This window comes from Barbus barbus (genome assembly GCF_936440315.1).
Source record: "Barbus barbus genome assembly, chromosome: 27".
In the NCBI taxonomy this organism is placed as follows: Eukaryota; Metazoa; Chordata; class Actinopteri; order Cypriniformes; family Cyprinidae; genus Barbus; species Barbus barbus.
The window spans coordinates 15090978-15112881 of record NC_136755.1 but is presented as its reverse complement, the minus strand read 5'-3'; the positions used below and the strand labels follow the sequence as shown (position 1 = coordinate 15112881).

Sequence of the window (21904 nt, the reverse complement as noted above, 5' to 3'; positions counted from 1 at the left end):
TTGAAGTCCTGGAAGTAAAACCGCAGCAGATTGGGAATAAACGGATAGATCGGCGTTCCCCGTTGCAGAACGCACTCAGTGCGCTTGGAATACAGAGACGCAGCGTGGAATTACTGGAGCCCTCAGTTTGTGAACTAAAGTCAATTCGTTTTCTACCGCATTTGATTTTTTATCGCATTTTTCTTGTTTCCCTTCTTTGTTTTGGCTTCTTTTTTGTTTCATTAGGTTTATTGTTTCTCCCATTCTAGTCTAATGTCATTTAGTATCTGCCCTTTTCAGTTTTTTATTTTCTCATCTTCTGGAAAATACTCGGATTCGTTTTTGCGAGGGTAGATTGTGGTAAAAGATACTCAATCTCAAACTGAGTCGTGTCATGGATGGCAAATTGTATTTGCATCTACGGAAGAAATCGGGGAATATAGAATAACTACTGCTGACAGAGACAAGGTATGTCAGCGCTTCTATTTCTTTTAATAGGCTATTGATATAACTGTTACTGCGTTGCTTCGCAATCTCTGCATTTGAATGGTCTAAAAAGACTAGCTTATTATCATAGACCGACCACTCTGAATCCAATTACTTTATGATCTTTTAAGTTGGAAAATGTAAAAGTGTCGTCTGTGAATTTGAACCAAGTCTCATTTTTCTCTTCGGTATCAAGTGCACTATCCCTATAAACAGCATTCAGAACAGACATGCATTCAGGATCAAGATCTCTGATGCCCTTCCTATTCATGCCTCGACCATAAACTTGCAGAGAAAATGTTTTTTTTTACACCAACCAGACCACGTTCATGGTGAGCTTGCTTTGAGTGACATATGATCAATCAGTTTATGTCTCACTGGAAAACTAGAAGTAGAAACATAATGTTGAAGGTTGCGTCTCGTTTTCCCCTACAGCTGTATGTTAGGTTGGATTTTCGTCATATTGTGTTCATATCGACGTTTAAAGACCGTCTCTGCTGTCACCTCGCGACTGTAATGTTATTTGAAGGTGATACTGTGATTTGGCGCCCGCTGTAGTTGCCTTTAACGGCTCAACTTAAAATAGAATCCAGTTTCTATCAATAACCGACACATTGTTAATAGTTTAGTCAATAAGCCAATGCAGCTGTCTTTCAATTAACATTCCCGACCAGGCTTTATGCAAATTAATCAAAGCAAGATTTGTCCGTACAGGTCTGCGGCCGTGAGGAAGAGCAGTCGCCCATCTGTTGAACGCGTCTTCACAACTGCTCATCTAGCGCCGCTTCCTCTGCAGCTACTAACGATAATATATTCTGCGCTAATACTCTGATCTAAATTTACATTTCTCTTCGGATACCACCACTTTAAGTAGATTTTACAAGAGTAGACGTCCTTTTATGTAAGAGTCTGTTATGGAATGAAGCGCACACGGACGGCACGTGCATTAACCCTTTAATAGGCGCACGAACATGAAAGTGCATTGGTATTTTCCGATACATTAGGACTGAAAAAATGCAACGTATTTTTTTTTCTTCAAAAATAATGCTTTGGAGTTAAAATATAACATGTTAAAGACTTATTGTGAACCATGTCAGGAGGCCCCATCCACAGGCTGTGACGTCGAGTAGGAGCGTTTTATTTATCCACCTTATTTTTCAGACCAGAAGCTATTACCTGTGAATGTGCCATACATCTATTTAATTAGCAGATATGTGTAAATAATGATAAGAATAACAAAGTAAACATAAAACTATTTTAGCTGCAAAGGAAATTTACGAAAATGCACCGGCTCTTACATTAAAAATAAGGTCAACAGTGAAATAGTATATGGCAAATGTTACTTTGGACAATCTCAATATGTTTATGTTTTTATTTTCTGTTTATTTTTGGTTGAGCGTTTTATTTTTTTCATGAACTTTTAAATTTGGAGCACTGGAGCAAGTCTAAATTCAAAGTAGCATAATAAACTATTAGCCTATTTTTATATATTTTTATCTCAGAAATCAACATTGGAGTGTGTGATACTTTGTTTGCACAAATTGTGATTGTGTGTGAATGCATCAACGCTGATTCTACGCCACATTAAAAATCAGTGGATTTACACAGCTTGATGCGGCTCCTATGCAGAGAAAAATCGTTGTAGATAGGGAAGTTTAACTATAATTGGCTCATAACGCCGTGAGGGGGCCCCCTGCACTGCAGAGATGCACCCGTTACCCTGTGGTAAAAGATGGGAACATTTACCTCAAGGTCAGTGGCCTTCTCACAGCATGTTGCCGTGTTACTTTTAGATAAAGGTGGTAACTTGACACCATAGTTTGTCTGACCTGAATATTTATAGGAACTTCTTTTAAAAATATTTTTACTTCTGAAATTAGGCTCACTCCCCCACTCACTGTTCCCCCATTCCAGCCTCTCAAAACTCCTCCAAGAAACAGACACCATTTAAGGGTTGAGCTTGGCTAATTAATGAGTAATAAAACCGGTCTACAGGCTGCTGGGGATAATACCTTTAGCGTGATGTGTGAGAAAGGCATTTATGCTAAGTTGATCAGTTTATGTCTATTTATGCCTGGCATGCAATGCAGTTGGATTCACTGTACTGTACTGAACCTGTAGCTGTGTGATAACAAGGATTGAATTAGGTCTCTTATGCACTGCTAGATGAAAATGAACAGCGTGAACATGTACGGTAATGTTTCCTTTAATGTGATGGTTCCAAACCAAGGAGACTCTGTAAAGAACCTTCCAAGCTGCAAGATGAGTTTTATTTAAAATATTTAAAATAAGTTGTATCGAAATGATCCAACTTTTCTAAAAAGCTAAAAAATAAGATCTAAGATATGTCAATTTAAATAATATTTTAACTTTGCTGAAAATGCACAGCTGAGCTGTCCCTCTCTTTTACGTAGAGTTCTGTGTGAGCTTTAGTGTGCTAACATTTTAGAATGGTAAAACCCTCTTTGAAAAAAAAAATGTTATGCATAATCCATATGTTTGTATCTGAGGTCTTATGGAGAATTTAATATATTATATTCAGCATAGTCTGTCTGATTCTTCATGGTGTGGAACTCACTCCCAGGTGTCTGTCGGAATACTGCAGATGAATGCTTTAATAAATAGTTGCCGTACAAAAAAGACTCAAAAGACTGTAGGGTGCAGTAAACTAGGTGTTGGGCACAGATAATATTTCTGATCTAACAGTTATGAACTTTTGAATGCTGAGCAAGGGAAATCCCATGAGCCCAAGCACTGAGATTACATTGAAGCATATCATTCTGCATCCAGGATGCACATAAGTGGTTTTGTGCTGCTGTGTATTGAACTTTTCTCATGAGGACTTTGTTTGCTTTGTTCAATACAAGGTTATAGTTATTTGTTGAATGGCTTTATTGAAGAGCTGCACTTACTGTACAGAGTGTCTGAAACATGTCTGATTGGGGTCTGGTGGGCATGATGCAGGCGTAATTTATAGTTTCCTGAACACAGATACAGTACTTGTTTAGACAACCGACTGACTAATCAATTATGAAAATATGGAGTTTTGCAAATCCACAGCTGCCCACTCCTATACACACACTGTCCTGTACAATAATTTTCTTCCTGCTTGCTTAAAGTCCCATTACTGGCATATTTTTATTTATTGTATTGGCACTTAGCATGACCAAATTAATTTGTCAAGTGTACATAAAGCTGTTCATTATTTTCAGCACATTTAATATCAAAAAGATCCATTGCATATTGGTAACATTTTACAAACATGAACTGAGCAATATATTATAATGTCAGTTAATAAAAATAAGTTGTTCATTGCTTGTTCATGTTTGTTCACAGCGCATTAACAGATTAATGTTTACAGATAAAACTTTTTATTTTAAAAATGAGTTAGTAAATGTAGAAATTAACATTAAGATTAATAAATGATATGGAAAACTGTTCATTGCTCATTCATGTTAACAAATTAATGCTGAAGTGTAAAGTGTTACCCATATATTATTTGTTTTAGCCTACTTTTACCCCTTTGAAGAGTACCCTTGAACCGGCTAATATATGAACGAAAATGTTTTTAAAAATGTATTAGCATTACTGGATATTAGATATTTAATTATGCATGCTTATTTTTACCCTTTTTTTCATTTGGATTACATTTGCCATCATCTAATACTCACTTAAAATACATTTTTAATAATGGTAATAGTTTTAAATTGTACATTTTCTTTTAAATCTTCAGCAAATCTCAAAATAAATATCAGTTTTTCATACTGTACATTATATTGTTGTGATGCATAAATTCACGTGCAACATTTAAAATGAATGTTTTTTTTTTTTATTTTGGATATTTTTATTTAGTATCTATTTTTTTAAGTTTAGACAAAATTGTTTCAAATTTTATTATCAGATGTTTATTGGTTATCAGCCATAACAAAATGATTGAACACTGGCGCATTCCTATGCAAGATATGTAATTATTATTATTTTTTATTAATGTTTATTCTTAATTTATTTTTATTTATTTATTTTTATTAAAAATGCATGGCCGCATTTCATGCTAAAATTAAATGCCACATGTAATAAATTATGTCATCAAAGAGGAGGCTTTGAATATTGTCTTCGACAACGTGAAGCCTTTGCTCTAATATATCTCTAGCCTTTGAAAAGCAGGAGGGATATCGTCGCTGGCTGTGCGGGAGCTGCATGATCCTGTAGGAGAGACTGATGCTCCTCACCGTCTCCTGCATGTGAAGGGGTGTAGAGAACTGCATATGAACCGTGAGCCAAGCAACAGCTTGGTCTTGCCTGGTTGAGTGGTCCCTGGCCGTCGCATTGTTTCAGAAAAATACCCCTCCCACTTCCGCTTTGGCCCATACGCCAATCCCTCTTGTACGTGTTTATGTGTCGCATCACTGAAAATATGATGTATCAGGTTTAGGCAGAGAGATAAAGCGTGATGTTTTAATTCTTGCAAACACTGTCACCTCACATTCACCGGCTGGGAAAGCCCTGGTGAGCAATAACGCCTGACAAATGCGCTTTAGCCTCTTGTCTGTGCTTCGGCAGGCTTTCCTGTCTGTCGTCCTCCAGCACAGCTGCCTTTATCTGTTATCAGCTCTCGGCCCCAGAAACGTGATCATTCAGGAAAGCCAAATCTAGTTCGGCTTCCATTGTTCATGTCGTGGTGTAATGCTGGAAGTCTGCATTTCGAGGCACAGATGCTGCGATCAACAGGGTGCCTCTGGCTTTTACCCATCTTCATGTGTCAATATTTGTAGTGGGCCATTTTGTGTGCAGGGCCCTTAAAGCTGAATCGATTTGTTGAAAATTACTCTAATGTGTGAGTGTTACCAAATTAATTGCTGTTTAAAAAGAAATATATGGCAGCCAAGGGATAGTTCACACAGAGATGAAAATTCTGTCATCATTTACTTACCATAATGTCATCTGTTTGACTTTATTTTGTATGTTTTTGCAACTGTTTTGTGCATACAGTGAAAGTCAATAGGGGCTAAAATAACTTTGACAAAAACAGCATTTACAGCATAAACCCAGACACATTTTTCGAAAATAACTTGAGTTGCAATGAACAAAATAAGTTGACAGGATGACAGAATTGTCATTTTTGGGTGAACTATCCCTTTAAGATATAAAATAGCTGCAACCACAGTGAGCTTTGATAAGTAATTTGTAAATCTGTGAGAACATAGTCGTGGGCTGATATGACAGGCTATTCGATGCAAGTATCTATCCTTGTTGTCCTCTGGTCAACCATTTGGAGCTGTCATCATCTTTCTCAGTCCTCCAGTGACTCTGGGACTTGTAGCAGTGCACTCTGCGGTTGCAGCATGCTTCCCGGCAGCAATATTTGCTTTTATGTAATGTTTTTTCCATTATGTTCAGCCAAGAGAGAAAGTTAAAACCTCACAGATTGTATTGATTCTTTGTCTCTAAGCCTCTGTGCCGTTGTATGGGAGACCCCCTGAGACTTTGAAGCGACACAAGGTCTTGATGGCTTTTTTCCCCTCACTGTATTTTTATGGTCAAACTCAATCTCTCATTTTGTGTTTGACTCCAATCTTTGAATTTCACTTCCTGACAGTTCTATATCCGGGTGTCATAGGAGGCCGCTTTGTCATTGGTATTTGTCAGTCGACACGCTCTGTGATTCATTACTGGCTTTTATTTATTTTTTTAGATGCTGTCTGCATTACTCAAACGGTTTGAACACTTGACTGGCAATGAGTGCAGAGCAAAGAGAACAAGTAGTCTCTTCAGCAGTTGAGCAGCTGACTGTGCAATGTACTAAAAGTGCATTAAAGAGAAGTATGAACACGCAAAAAATGACAGAAATAGAAATTCAGTTGTAGACTGATATTTTTGAGAAAGACAGCTGCTGTTCAAAACAAATCAAAAGTAATAAGATTTAAGAATGAACAAATCTCCAATTAAGACAAAGAGAAAATCACTTGCCATTAAAAAACAAGCTTTTTAAATAGCAAAACTGTTTTCTTTTCAGATCACTGGATGATTTGACTAACTGGATTAGTTTATATATATATATATATATATATATATATATATATATATATATATATATATATATATGTATATATGTATATGTATCGTGACGAGTCGGCTGCCTCCCCCCTTATTATCATCACCACCCCATTCCGTATTCGCCGCCCTTCACCAGGCTCCCGATGGGAGTGGGTGTGTGAGAGAGGAGGGGCGCTAAAACAGCTCCAGGGGTTCACACATGGACCTTTTGCTAAAAATATAGGATCCAAAAGAAGGATTTTGCAGTGATGCCATAGAAGAAACATTTGGGTTCCCCAGAGAACCTTTCAGTGAACAGTTCTTAAAGGGTTCATTGGATGCGACATGGACTTTTACAAGTAGATTGAACTGAAATGTGTGTTGGCAGTGTGTGTACACAACCACCCTATAATGATAACGTCAAATGATGACATCACACAGACCCAGGCCCCTCCCACGATTGTTGATTGACACTAGTGTTTTACCTTAGACCCGCCCTGAGTGAGCTGTCATTAGTCCGCCATTGTTTTGACACCAGAGCAAGAGTAGACAAGAATGTCTCCATAGCGATTGAGGTGTTTTGTTGTTGGATGTAATAATGAAAATAGCAGTCGTCATTTACTACCGACATCTGTGCCGCTGAAGACGCAGTGGATTACGTTTGTTTTTGAAGGGAATGGGCCCCCGATCTACCTAAATGCGTTTATGTTCGCGCAAATCATTTGTGATCCAGCTTCACCTACAGAAGAAGTGAGTATAAGGTTCTTTTTTGAACCTTTGCAAATCACCTTTCCTAATAACATGCTAGTTAGCAAGTTCCGCAGCTAAAGTAAACAGTACCATGAGAACGGCTCGTCACCCCACAGAAGAGAGGGGCGGGGTGAGCAGTAGCTCATTAGCATTTAAAGGAACATGCATCAAAACGGGATACTGAAAACAGAGCTGACTTTAACAAGGTAAAAAGGGTGTTGTTTTACACTAACATTGAGAAATTTTAACCAAAGTATGTTATGGACTTTTCATTAAGACCCTAAAGAATCATATCAACTTGTAGAAAATGGGCATCCGATGACCCCTTTAAAAGAGCAATTTTTCTTAGTGCTAAGAATATTTAAATATTCTAAAGAACCTTTTAGATTTAGAAAAGGTTCCAAGGTTATCATTTGTTCTTCATGGAATGAACAATGCCAATAAATAACCTTTATTTTTAAGATTGTGTGCATATTAAAATATTTATTTTATTTTTTAATGAATGGTTCTCCTAATTTTACTGTGCATGTCTGGCCACTTCACATTCTCTGAATGGCTTGGACTAGCATCTTCCTGCTTTAATATTTTTGTTAGTGTCAGCAGTTCCTCAAATACTTATTTAGCTTCAGCATTGGCATGTACAGATTAGTGGCAGTTTATTAAGATCAAGCAGAAGTGAATCCCGTGTACATGCATGAACATGCCCCTGGAGCCAACCCAATTCAGTAAATGATGCTTTGATAAACTGTTTGTCCTGTAAAGCATTTTCACAACAACCACTCTCAGTAATTAAATATACACAGAATACTGTGTAGTGTAAGCTACTGGCAGTAGATGCACTCAATGTGTTTGTACACAGAGTTCTTAGTAGAACTCTGATGTGGCCTGTGTAAAAAGTTCATATGCACTGTCAAAGCAATATCATCATTATGTTGTTAAATTTCAGAGGTCTTGAGCTAAGTATTTGGCTTGCAATAATCTGATTGGATCTTGAAGGCCCTGTGATAATTACGCTAATGTGTTTGCAGACTAGCAACATGGGCTGAACTAACTTCAACTACACTGCACAGGTTTAATCTTCCTTCCTGCTGTAACCAAGAGCCTTTTATGCATATTCGCTGTAGCCTTCTCTGAAACCTCTGTCACAGAGATCAATTATTGTGCGTGGGAAGATGGCAATGCTAATGATCTCAACTGCTTTTGCACAGCTAGTTATGCTAACTGTAGCAATGCATAATGTATTGGACTCATATGAACAGGATTAGGAAAGAATTCATTAGAAAGAGTGCTGCATTAAACTTGATTATTACAAGTCTTCTGCTGTACAGCAGTTTAGTGTTGTTGGCCAACTGGAAGGCTAATTCACAATGCCCCCCCCCCCCCCCCCCCCCCCCCCCCCCAGTTTTCATTAACTTATCAACATTGTATGGTCAAAATTACTAGACTCGTATTTGAGTCGTTATTTACAGATTGCTGTATAAGGACTACAATATTTTCCCAATATGCCAAGCATGTAAATTCACACTCTTCTGGTAGTTGTTGTCCTTATGTAAAAATGTTTTAAAAGAAAACACACACACACACACACACACACACACCAGCATCAACGTTTGAGGTCTACACTAACTGTAAGTTATGTTGTAAATTAAAATGAAATTCCTTTCAAATTGACAGACATTATTTTACTCATAAATCTAAAAACTAATTTTTATTTTCAGAAGGAATCCATGGTGAGAATTGTGCTAAGTGGACATAGCTGATGTTGTTATCTGAAAATGGCCAATTATTGGCCGATTTCACTGCATGAGTCAGTCAAGGTGAACACTGAGTTATCATCTTGTTTTACCAACTTTGGAGGTCCTTTAAATCATCTTTGAATGGGTTCACTTTAATTTTTCCCTATGACATTATAAAGCTGTTTATTATCTTGGTTATTCATTTCATATTTGTCATTTGTTTATATGGTTCAATTATGTAAACACTACCAACAAGTGAACTCCATCACGTGTTTCCCAGCAGGCACAGTGTTATCATCTCCCACATTTCTGGCTTCTGCTTAAAGCTTTATATCACCCATCTCAGTGTGACATCGCTATTAGTCAGTCATTCTGTGCTTCATTCTCAACCAAATCGATGTCTCTTTTTGTTCCTGCCTCTCTTGATTTCCTCCACTGCGGCTATAATGATTATCAGATCATCAAGCTGGGAATATGAGGCCGATACATCAGGGTGAGAAGAAGTGCTTTAGTATTGAAGAGGTGCAATCAGCAGATCTGTCTCTTAATGCTCACTGTGGCCAGACATGAGTTTGACTACATAGATATGACTCACATGCAGTCCAAAGGCATTAGATGGAATAGATCCAGAGAGTGGAGTCTTAAATCTAACATGTTCTACTGTTCTTTTCATTTTAATGTCTTAAGTTGTCAATTTAATTAATCTCCAATTGGGTTGCAAGTAAAATCCCCATATTGCAGACAGCTCCCAGCATGCAACAGTCACTGACACTCTTCTAGTGCACTTTTGAGATGGGCTGCGGCTATAGTCCCAGATGCTGACAGATTTTAAATTGATATCAAACCAGAATTCAGACTGCATTCAAACTGGATTTTAAAAACCATATTCAACTAAATTTGTAAAAACTGCATTCAAACAAATAAAAACTTTATTCAAACCAGGTTCCAAAAACTGCATTCAAATCTGATTGCAAAAACTACATTCAGATTACGTTCCAAAAACTGCATTCAAGCCAGAGCCTCAAAACATTCCAATAATTTTTCAGAGACTGTAGTCAGCATAAATCAGAAACTGGATTCAAATCAGATTTCAAACCAATTTTAAATTGTTTTGAAGTTTCAACCAGATTTAAAAAAATTCATTCAATGTTTTTAATTGCATTCAACCAATTTAACTAGCATTCACCCATTGAAAAAAATAAAAATAAAAATAAATAAATAAAATTCCATTAAAAAAAAACTTAAAAGGGCATTAAAACCAGCTTCCAAAAACTGCATTAAGACCATATTCCAAAAACGGTAATAAGACAAGTTTTTTTTTTAGAAACTGCATTCAAAATAGATTTGTCAAGAACTGCATTCATATCAGATTGAAATTCTATTAAAAATAGATTTCAAATCCGATTGTAAACTGCTTTGAAATTATTTTAAATGTTTTAACCTGGAAATAATTTTTTTCCATCTTTGTTCCCAGTCTGTGAAAATCAGTGCAGAAATGACAAAAAGCTTCACTCCTTAGTGTTTGTTTGAATTATAAATTAAATTATCACATTGATATGTACATGAACTTGAATGAGAATAATTATTTTGAGGATCAGAACTACAATCTGTGACCAAAACATCAGTAAACTGCCTTTAAATGTCCACAGGATAATGATATTCGGTCTATTGTGCACTTGGCACTACTGAAAAGGACATTTTAGGTGTCTACTGTGCATATCAACATCCTTGGAGAGTATGAAATACCAATTCAGCAAAAGTTGTGCAGAGAGGCATTGTAGCGACTGATTTCATGTTGCAACATCACTGGTAACAGCTCACTGGAGGGTACTCTGATTAGATGGGAGGTTCCCAAGAAGCTTTATGTTAATATATGATGTAATGAACAAACTGTCTCATCTTCCTCCCCTGTGGCGCACATATTAATTGCATGTCCGAAATAGTTTATTAATCTGTCTGTTTATAAATGCAGTTCTGTTATTTCAGAATAAATGCCTTGGAGACCCATACAGTATGTCACATTGAGGCCCTGGGGATGAAAATATACCTATATGTCTTTTTTCCCCCATGGGTTAAAAAAATGACAAGATGTGCTTAATTAATTCATGTAGTGTTTTTTTATGCAGTATCTCGGAGCAGTATCTCTTGTGCTGACACTTATGAGTTAAGTTAATTTAACAAAAGGCCTAGTTTTGTTGCAGTCAAGTCTTTTAATTTATTGAACTGTGTGTGTAGAAAATTCTGTTTATTAAAAAAAAGTACACACCCAGTTGTAGTCAAATCATGAATTTAATTTAAGATCAACCCGTTAAGAGCACTTTGGGCTTCATTAAATCAGTTTTGACCTTTGCCCTGGCTGTGCTTTCCCCAAGGGGTTTTCTGTGTTGCCATATTGTGACCCATTTGCTTCCTAATTAGGATTTGAAAGTGTTTCCTAATAATCTACCAGCACATGCTTGCATGAAAAGCAATGCTTGAAGCTCAGTGGTGATGGCATCTGTCAGACCGCTCCTTTTGCTGATATTATGCCTAGCTGATAAAGGATTTACGTAACTTACACTTTTATCCATATGCAATTAATTTCTGTAACTCGACGCCCAAGGGTTGCCACGTCTTCCTGTTACAGCCTGCTGCCAACCAGTTCAACAGTGATGCTCTTATGACACCAAGTTGGTGAGTGGCTTTAAATATTATGGCGATAAAATAGCAGGGTTGGCAGTGCTTTGGTTAGGCTTTTATGGAAAATAAATAACCAGAAAGTGTAGGAAGGTGAAAGGGAGAAGAGTGTCCAAGTGGGGATTGTGCACCATGGAACAAGGTCACATGGTGAATGCAAGCAAGTCTACTGTGCTGTTTTTATACTGCAAGGCATAATGCAAAGCTCCAACACACTCGTGTGGCAATTTGTAACTATTTTACTTTTTGGTGAATTTCTGGCTAATTTGTATGAATTTGTAAAGTCTCATTTGTACATTTTTGTATGATTTGCTTACACCCCAATTTTACATGCAGACCTTCATGCTTTGAGTGTTTTTTTTAAATATCCATGTCCGTTTCCCAAATCACAACATATAAATTATAATGAAATCACCACCTTCTAAAATATTTATGCTTTCTCATAAGATTGAGTTGAGAGATTTTTCATTTTTTTTAGCTCAAGATTTTTAGTTCAAAGATGTTTAGTTGCTAAAGAGCCCACAATGTTTATAACATAGAATGCCAATTTTCTTAGACAATTAGATTAGGAAGCAAGCTAGAGAAGATGAGAAATTAACAAGTTTGCGGTTGATAAGATGTTTTTGAAAGAAGTTCCTTGTGCTCACCTAGGCTGCAATTATTTGATAAAAATAGTAAAACAAATTATTAATGAACTTTATTTCTGTGATGGTAAAACTGAATTTTCAGCAGCCATTACTCCAGTCTGTGTCACATAATCCTTCAGAAATCATTCTAATGATCATTTAATGCTTTCTTATCATTATCAATGTTGAAAACAGTTAATATTTTGCTGAAACCATGCTATTTTTCTCAGGATTCTGTAAATAGAAAAGAACAGCATTTCTTTAATAGAATATCTTTTGTAAAATTATAAATGTCTTTACTGTTACTTTGTATTAATTTAATGCATTATTGCTGAATGAAAGTATTAATTTCTTTCTAAACATATTTTAAATGGTTGTGTGTGTATGTGTGTGTGATTTATGTTGAGGCAGTGAGACAACAAGCATGCTACCATTTTAACATTTATCTTGTTGTATAAAATGGCTATAAGTTAAAGTGAAGTGACATGTGGCCAAGTACGGTGACCCATATTCGGAATTTGTGCTCTGCATTTAACCCATCCAAGTGCACACACACACAGTAGTGAATAGTGAACACGCACCCAGAGCAGTGGGCAGCCATATTACTGCAGCACCTGGGGAGCAGTTGGGGGTTCGATGCCTTGCTCAAGGGTCTCACCTCAGTCATGGTATTAAAGGTGGAAGAGAGCGCTGGTAATTCACTCCCTCTCACTGACCTGCCGGACCTGACACTCAAACCCGCAACCTTCAAGTTACAAGTCATACTCTCTAACCATTAGGCCACAACTGCCCCCATGCTCAATATATCACTTTGCAATCAGTATATACCATGTAGTATGCACCAAATAAGCTAGTATTTCATTCTGAACATCATAGTCTGATAAACGAAAGCATGTGTTTTTATATATATAAGGGAAGAGAATAATAAATCCAGATATCAATTTACATGGGTATTGTCAGCCCTTTAAACTTCCACATGTGAAATGCAGTCAAACGCAGCTCCTTCCTACACAGGTCGTCTAAAAACTAGAATATAAACACTTTTAGGCTTTGTGCTGTTGTCAAAAGCCTGGCGCAGTAAGCCTTGTTTTCATCTAGCCATAGTGGGACTGTGTAATGGCTTTTGGCTGCTCCTGACTCAAAGGCTTCTCAGGGGAGGTGGATGTTCAATGAATGACGAGTCAGATAAGGATATGTGTTTTTCTTTCTATTCCATTCCAAAGTGCAAGTGCTATGTCTACAGATTAAATCACCACGCATGCATGCGGTGGCCATCCGAGTGCTGTGATCCCAAAGGAAACATTTGATTTATAAGCTTCCTTTGGTTTTGTTTCTTTCTTTTACTTTCCTTTCATCCTTCTGCCATCATCTTTTTTTTTGCCAGAATAATGGATGTGATGTATGGAAAGTCAGCTCTGTTTTGTAGATCTAGCAATCTGTACCTTAAAGGTATTGGGATGTCTGACCTTCAACACCCACTGACTTTCTACAGGATTTTTGAAAGCATTTGAATACATATTGATATTCAAACATAAAGGAAAAGTCTCTGAATTGAGAAGCAGCTTATGCAGTGAAATGCAAAGGCATCAGCTTCAGTTATATTTTTAGGTGCTGACTTTCATTTTCCCGTGTGCCTGTGTGGCGTACTTCCCTTGAAGGAGTGAAACGGCTCGATACAGACGGCGAGGACCGTCTCTCTAGCCCCGGTGCCTGTTCTTCGGCTCATCTGCGGCTTGACTAATTATGGCCTACAGCATTAGGCCGGAGAACAAAGAATTTCTCAAAGCTGCTAAACAAGGCATCTCGCAGACAATCATTGTCCAACCCCGTCATCTGTCGCTGATCGATGGATTTCTTGGCAAATTCACATGGGTAGAATTTTAAAAATGTGTAAATAAAGAGCACAGCTCCTGCTTCCAGGGAAAAGTCCTCTGTGGAAGACGGCTGTGCTGCATTATGCCAGAGTCGCTCTAATGCATATTTCTCTTCCCAGACTGGCTCCCCTGTGATCAAGCAACAGCTTATGTAATGCAATAGATCTCTGGCAATAAGAATAAGGCTTTAGCCAGGATTGGGACAAGATAAATTGGTTTAATAATATCTGGTGGCTGGGACCGGTCACTCCTCTTTAAAATAAGGACAGTCATTTTTAATGTGTTACTTGATGTAATCATTAGCCCACGTAATGTCAGAGAGCATGATTAGACATATCTCTCTTTCTCTGCCTTAGGCTAGCAAAAGTTTCTCATAAAGCATTTCTGTAAGTAGAAATGCTGAAAAGAAGGGGCTTTTACAACAAAATTGTAGAAGAGAATGCTATTCAGTCAAAACTTGACCCTTTGATCTTTTGTATAGAAGAACAGTGTATTCTGTCATGGCTAGCAGATCAAAATAAATATGAAATGGGCATGATGCACATGGGTGAAATATGTGAAATCGGGGACTTTTCAGATAACATAAGTAACTGAAGCAGCTTGATGTGATCTGATTTAGATAAGACATGATTCTATAATGTGACTAAATGGTCATATACTATTCCCAATTGTACTGCTTGTGCAACAAAGTTTTGTTAGAGCATCATTAAATATGTGCATCATTACATTCACATCTCTTTTAGAAAAAAAAAAAAAACTGAAGTTACTTGATGAAATCATATTTAGATAATAGAGAACTCAATAATGAGAGTAAATGGTCATACAATGCAACTGTTTGTCCTCCTGGTGCGACTAAGTTAGAGGTCATACTGGTCAAACCTCTGTCTCAACACTGTTAAAGAAGTAGTTAAATCAAAAATGAAAATCTGCTGAAAATGTACTCGCCATAAGACCATCCAAGATGTAGAAGAGTTTATTTCTTAATCAGAGCTGATTTGGAGAAATCCTGATCAGAAAGGGGGCCCAGGCCAAATTCCTCCCATTCTCATTTTTTGGGTCAACTATTTCATTATGGCCTTTTTTAAGCTTAGCCCCAGTGTCTTATGATTGAAGATTGGCCTTACATAAATTCGGCTTTAATTAATAATTGTCATGATCTTATTATTGTTGATATTTGTAAACATCTGTATCTCCAAACTCAAAATGAGTTTATTCTCTGCATCTCTCAAAATGAGTTTACTCTCAAATGTATTGTTATGTGGGACAAAAAATATTATTGGTTTGTGTACCCTTTAAGGTTTCTTTTATAGTACCACTGCTTTCATATCTCAGTCTAACAACATTTTGACAATTTGGCATTTCCTGTTAAAGTGTCACCTCTTTTGTAATGTATAGTTTAAACTGTAAAAGTTGTGTACATTTATGATACAAACCATATCCAGAAATTTAACAGAATGTTTGTAACAGCACAGAATAGCCGATGATCTGTTAGATACCACAGTTTTGACTCACCCCTCATTAACTCTGCTGTTGCTGAATGTATTCTACCACTCTGATCCATTAACTGGAATAGTTTGAGCCTATACAACTGCACTCACAACTGTCAGGCTGGTCTGGCTGTCCACTTTTATTACATGTGGTTTAACAGGATTTGCAGACGACTTATTTTATGTATGGATTTATGTCTAGACTTGAGAGAAAATTAAAGAGTACAGCTTCCCCACCTCCAGTCATTGCTCTTATAATGCTATTACAAGCAGAGGAAACATCAGCCATGCAGTGCTCTGAGCTTTTAGACTTTTGAAAGTTTTGCACAAATTTGGAAAAGAGTAATTTAAATACTGCTACTCTTTTGTCCTCAGTCGGCTGCACACTTTTCTAGTGATTTCACTGTCTGAGACTGCATTGAGCAAATAAAATTAGTTTGATCTTAGAGCAAAATTGCTAGTTTTAAACTGTTTTGTGTAACATGCTCAACAATGTCTGCTCAACTATCTATCTGTGTCTTTCTATCCATCCATGATATCTTCACATTTCGATTGCTGAAAAAATCCTCAACTCTCAAGAACAAGCAGTTCACAGTTTCCCTCTTTTATTCGGTCACTGTCTGTAGACACTTAGACTTCTTTTTCCCTTATTTTCCAAGCAAAACTTTGCAGACATTACCACAAGTGCTTGCAGGGGTTTCCATTTGCAGTACTATTTCAGTTTCACGTGACAATGAGGATGTCAGAACAACCATAGACTGCCCGGTCAGCGCTGTCGGTTGTGACCAGTCTGCTAAGATGTGTATCATACAGCGTGACATAAAAGACAGTTGATATCGTGCAGTCCCTCAGCCGTTACCCAAGATCTCTCTGGGGTCACACCGCACAATCTGACATGCAACAATCGATCGTAAAATGGCATATCATTAAAGAGAATCTTTGTGCTGTGGCTACTTCAGAATCAGAAGGAGCATTTAATGTTGCACAGCCTCTGTAGATGCACAGTAAACCATAGGCTGTCTTTTGCTTTGGAGTTTTGGCTCAGGCTTTGGGGGTTGTGACCTAGATTACTTCTTAATGGCACCAGAAGTGCACAAAGAGGATGTTAACCGCTTTGGAGCCCATTAACAAGAACAACCAGGGGCATGTTTGGCCACAACCCCTCAGGCAAAGTGTGTTATCTTGTCCATTATGATTTCTGCACTGTTGGATGTGAGTTTGTGTGGATAAAGCAAGAGCTGGATTATTATTCGCTTTTTTAGAAGCTCTCTCCATGTGAAGTCGTTGATGCTCACTGAAAATTAATGTTTACAATCATTAATTTATTAACACTTAAATGTAATCATTAGCAAATCTCAAAATAATCATATATTTTTTCATACATGTGGTTTGATGTCTAACTGTACTTAAAGCATTTAATTAAATGACTTGAGTTTTTTTTTAATTAATTTAATTATTATAATTAAACCATAATATAGAATTTTAATACCTGCCTATTATTGGTTATGATCCATAACATGAAAAAAATTATCTGTAGGATTTTTATTTATTTTTATTTTGGTGCATCCCTAATGGCCTTTCTGTGCTGCTAATATAGAGACATTGATAACTGGTGATCTGTTTTCTGAAATGTTTAGGGAATAGTAAATAGGGGAATAGTTTGGCTTTAAAGGGATAGTTCACCCAAAATTGAGGTTCTGTCATCATATACTCATTTATATTTTGTTTCAACATCTGTATGACTTTATTTCTTCTGTGGAACAAAAAAGAAGGTATTCTGAAAGAAAAAAAAAAACATTGGTAACTAAACCTTTATCAGAATATATCCGTATGTGTTCCACAGATGAAATAAAGTCATACAGGTTTGGAAGCATGCAGAATCATCATTTCTGGGTGAGCTATCCCTTTAAATGCTGGATATTACAGTGAGGAACATATTGTCAGAAGTTTCAGTTTCTGATGGCTTGATGAAATGTATTGTACCAGGAGTTGACAATTGACCCTGTGAAATGATTCAGTCAAACTGCAAAATAAAAATCTCTCAATTAATTTTAAATGTCTCTAAGAGGATCAAAATTGTTAAGTGCAAGAATTAGCACACTAAATGACATTCAATATGATAGTCATTAAATGGCTTTTATTTTATGGACCATAATACGAAGAGTCAGATGTAATACGCCCTTCATACTATATCACATAAGACTGAATCAATCTAATGGGTCTCACTTAGTGTTTGAATGCCAATCACTTGCATTTATTGCACTCACATTTCAACAAACTTTCTGCCCTATGCACCGATTTAACTGTATGAATGCCAGTCTAAGAGACAGGATTAATCCCCTCCCCCCAAGAGACAGACAGCGTAAAGTGCTGTGTGTGTTATTCATATGAAACATAAATTTTCGATCAATATCCAACAAAATCTCATTAAAACATTATACATCCTGCTGTGGAAATTAGTTCTGGATGAAATCTTTGTCATATGTCAAGAAGGATATCTGTCTCGCTCAGCCTTGCAGAAAAATGTTATTTTAAGCCAGGAATTGGAGTCACACAAAACAGGAAATTAGGGCTGAATCCACAGGAGGGAGAGTGAGATGACACGATTTGTGATTTTTGGGATTGACACCGCATACCTTATTCATTGGTTCCAGACCTCTGTATGCACTGGCTCTGCTTTTTAATGACTCTTTCCCCTGTCTGAATGACCCAAGCATCTGTAAACTATGCATGATAGTGCTTGAAGCACAAGAAATTGCGCTAGGAGAAAATATTGCAGGTGGAAACCAAAGAGCATCTCTTCATCTTAAAATGTTGTAGAATTTCACTTCTCTGAATCAAGTGCATTACAAGAATGCTGTCCCAATGAAGCCTTGATTCCCGCTCTGATAAGATAACACATGCTTGTATTCATGCTCCAATTTGAATGACTATTATATGGAAAAGTTTCCTCTTTTTTGTTCCATAGAACTAAGAAAGACTTATGGGTTTAATGACAAGTGAGTACATTTTTTTAAATTTGAGTGAACTGATCTTTTAAATTATTAAATGCAAACTGTTGCTGGAGTTATGAATGTGTGCTCTTTTGAATTAAAATGCAGTGCAAAACTTTGTCAATGTTGTCTTAGATGCTGGAGGCTAAACTCTATAGCACAGACCTCACTTGTCACACAGTGAGTACTTTACCAAGAATGTGTGATTACCATAAATTTGCAATTCCACTTTATTGTCATGATTTAAAAAGGTCATAAACAGTGATGACATAATCATTCAGTTATTTACTTAATTAAAATTAGTCCATGGTTTGAGTTCAGAGCCGCAGGTTATAGACAGTATTTCCTCACAGAGCGCACTGAACTGACACCAGCGATGAAGCAACTGCATTATTTAGACTTGTTGATTAAAGTCATTCATTCTGAAACTATAGCAATTTATACTGACCCTAACTTTAATACTCATATTTAACAAATTCTTTAGGGAAATAACATCTAGGCCTAAAGTTTGGTGAGATTTATAGAATAGAATATTATATATTGATTCAGCTGTTAACAAAACAATGCATTTTTAAGTTCACATTTTCATTATTCATTCAGTTTTGCCAGATATTAGATTGCTTTTGAAACACTTTGCTATTTCAGTCCTCCGTTTCCCTTGATATTCATGAGTCCCTGCTTATGAATAGTAGAAGTCTGGCTCTTATTGATTTAAGGTGCTTTTTTTCACAGCAAATTTGCATGGCTAACACCCCGGGGGCAGATGAAAACTATCAGAGAATGTCAGATTTTCAAAGCAAACATGGAGAATATAGGTATTGATCCACTCTTCGGCAGGCTTTTATCTGGGAGTAGCTTAATACTACAACAGGAATAAAAGACTTCGAGGATGAGAAAAAGACCAGAAAGAGCCATTAGACAGCGGTTTGTGAGGCACATCAGATTTATCCCCGTGCTCTCAGGAGAAGGATCCATGGCAGTGTAATTCACGACAGATAATTCTGATCTACGTTCATTTGATGGCAGTCATTCCAAAAGACTTTGCGACACAAGACCATGGCCCACCATATTTGAATTCATATGTCAGTTGCATTCAATTGTCAATGTATTCAATATGTCATATGCATCATTGGGAGAGCTCTTGAATTTGTTTGCAAACACATCCAGAGTGAATGCTATAGGGATATTGGCCTGACACCTCAGATATCACCTCTGTAAAGCTGATTAGTCTGAATTGAAAAGCTAATTCTCCATTTAGCAGCTGTGAATTGCCTTGACAACCTTCTTAGCATGCCGCCATAGTGTCAAGCTCTGACAGTTTGTTTAATACCATCACTCCTGGAATCCTCTTCATGTTTGAAGCAGACTCTTTCATTCCATAGATATCCTCAGTCCGAAGTCACAGAATGTGCAAGATAATGCTTAAGCTGAGGTTAGTGCAGTGGATACAACCCCTGCAAAATTTAAGGAGACTTCCTGCTGTATATCACTGTCATTTATATTAGTTGTAGCATTGTGTCAGGTGTTGTTATGTGCGGTTAATGAATCCATTTACAATGGGCCGTCTGTTTGTAAAGCAGGAATGTGTTGCTTTGAGAGCTGGGGTTTCTGATGCCTAATATTGTGCATCATCTGTTTGATTTCCTGTGTGGATAAGATTGATGAATGCGGGAGCCTGGTTGGCAGGCCAATTCCCTCACTGCTCCATTCATCTACAAAGGTTCTGTTTTTTGAAGCTGCCATTCAAACGTTGGGGGGCTTTGTTTTGTCTAAAGAGGAGCGGACAGATCAGAAAGGTGCTGGACAGGTGGCGGCCATTAGTAATTGTTCTGGATATGGTCCAACATTTGCTTGACTCTGATGTAACTTGTTCATTCTTAAGGCGCCATCCCATAACAAAACTAAAAAAAAAAAAATTTATGTTGCAGATGTACCATTTTTTTAACCAATTTTATGTTGCAGAAGAACCCACTAAGCCCCTATATAGTTATTTAAAGGTTCTCTAACTGTAGTAATTTCTGTATGTAATTTCTTATATCTTTTGTGGGGTGGTGATGGCGCAGTGGATAAGACACATGCCTTTGGTGTGAGAGACCCGGGTTCGAATCCACTGCGAGACACCAATGTGTCCCTGAGCAAGACACTTAACCCCTAGTTGCTCCAGAGGCGTGCGACCTCTGACATATATAGCAATTGTAAGTCGCTTTAGACAAAAGCGTCTGCTAAATGAATAAATGTAAATGTAGTCTTATAGTGTAGTTGGAGGAAGGATTAAAATAACAACATTAAAATACAGTGTATTTCCTGAAGATAACGTTGTTTTCAACCTTTTTGCCACCAAGGCCCCCCTATAAGGAAATATTTCATGGTCCCCACACATTACTTTTTGACCTCAGAATAGTATAAAAGTGATTCAAAACAGCTTTTGCCATTGTAGTAAATTCCCATTCATAGCAAACATATAAGAGTGGAGTAACATATCTAAAATCTAAGGAGGAGAATGAGGTTGCTTTTATGGTTCTACACAGCACCCATTGACAAAGGTGCTTCATAGGACCTTTAAAGATAGGTGCTATATGGCACTTGAAGTTGTTCCCCTATGGTCACTGTGATATGTGCACTATATGTTTGAAGCACTGGAGGGCGCTCTAGATCTTGCCTTTTGTATGTGTTATGTTGTTAGTGAAGAAAACTGATAGAAAAGGTTCTCAGTAAACGACAAGTGAGTTAACAGCAATCGTCTCAGTGTATCATTCATGTTATATAAAATATAAATATAAAACATATTGGTGACGAGGATTGTCTTTTCGAACACCTGAGTGTGAAGTGAAGGACCGACTACTGAAAACATTTGATTTGGATGACTATAGTGAAATTGTGGAACAACACCCGACGAAATGGCTGTGTTTATCGATCACATGGATCCCTTTGGTGAGTCAGCCGAACAGTGGGCTACCTACATAGAAAGGTTTGAACAATTTGTTTCTGAAAATTATATTTCAGAAGAGAAACAAGTCGCAGGTGTAAACAAGCCGGGTGCAAAATCATACAATGACATTTTTGAAAGAACATTTTTCTCCAAAACCGATCGTGATTGCAGAAAGATTTAGGTTTCATAACCGCAGTCAGCAGGAGACCGAGACAGTAGCACAGTATGTCGTAGTCCTGAAAAAGATGAGTGAACACTGCGAATTTGCAGTGCATTTGCAAGATGTGTTACGTGATCGTTTTGTGTGCGGACTGAAAAGTCCATACAGAAACGGC

The 21904-nt window shown here is 37.2% G+C and overlaps 1 protein-coding gene across 1 annotated transcript in view; it reads left to right on the top strand.

Moving 5' to 3' along the window:
- Positions 1-328: 328 nt before the first annotated feature.
- The window catches only part of LOC306847669 (adhesion G protein-coupled receptor B2-like), a 316825-nt gene continuing 295249 nt past the window's right edge, over positions 329-21904 (top strand). Inside the window, exon 1 of the mRNA XM_079381759.1 lies at positions 329-447. The gene's annotated coding sequence lies outside the window, so the exon portion shown is untranslated. The remainder of the gene's footprint in view (positions 448-21904) is intronic.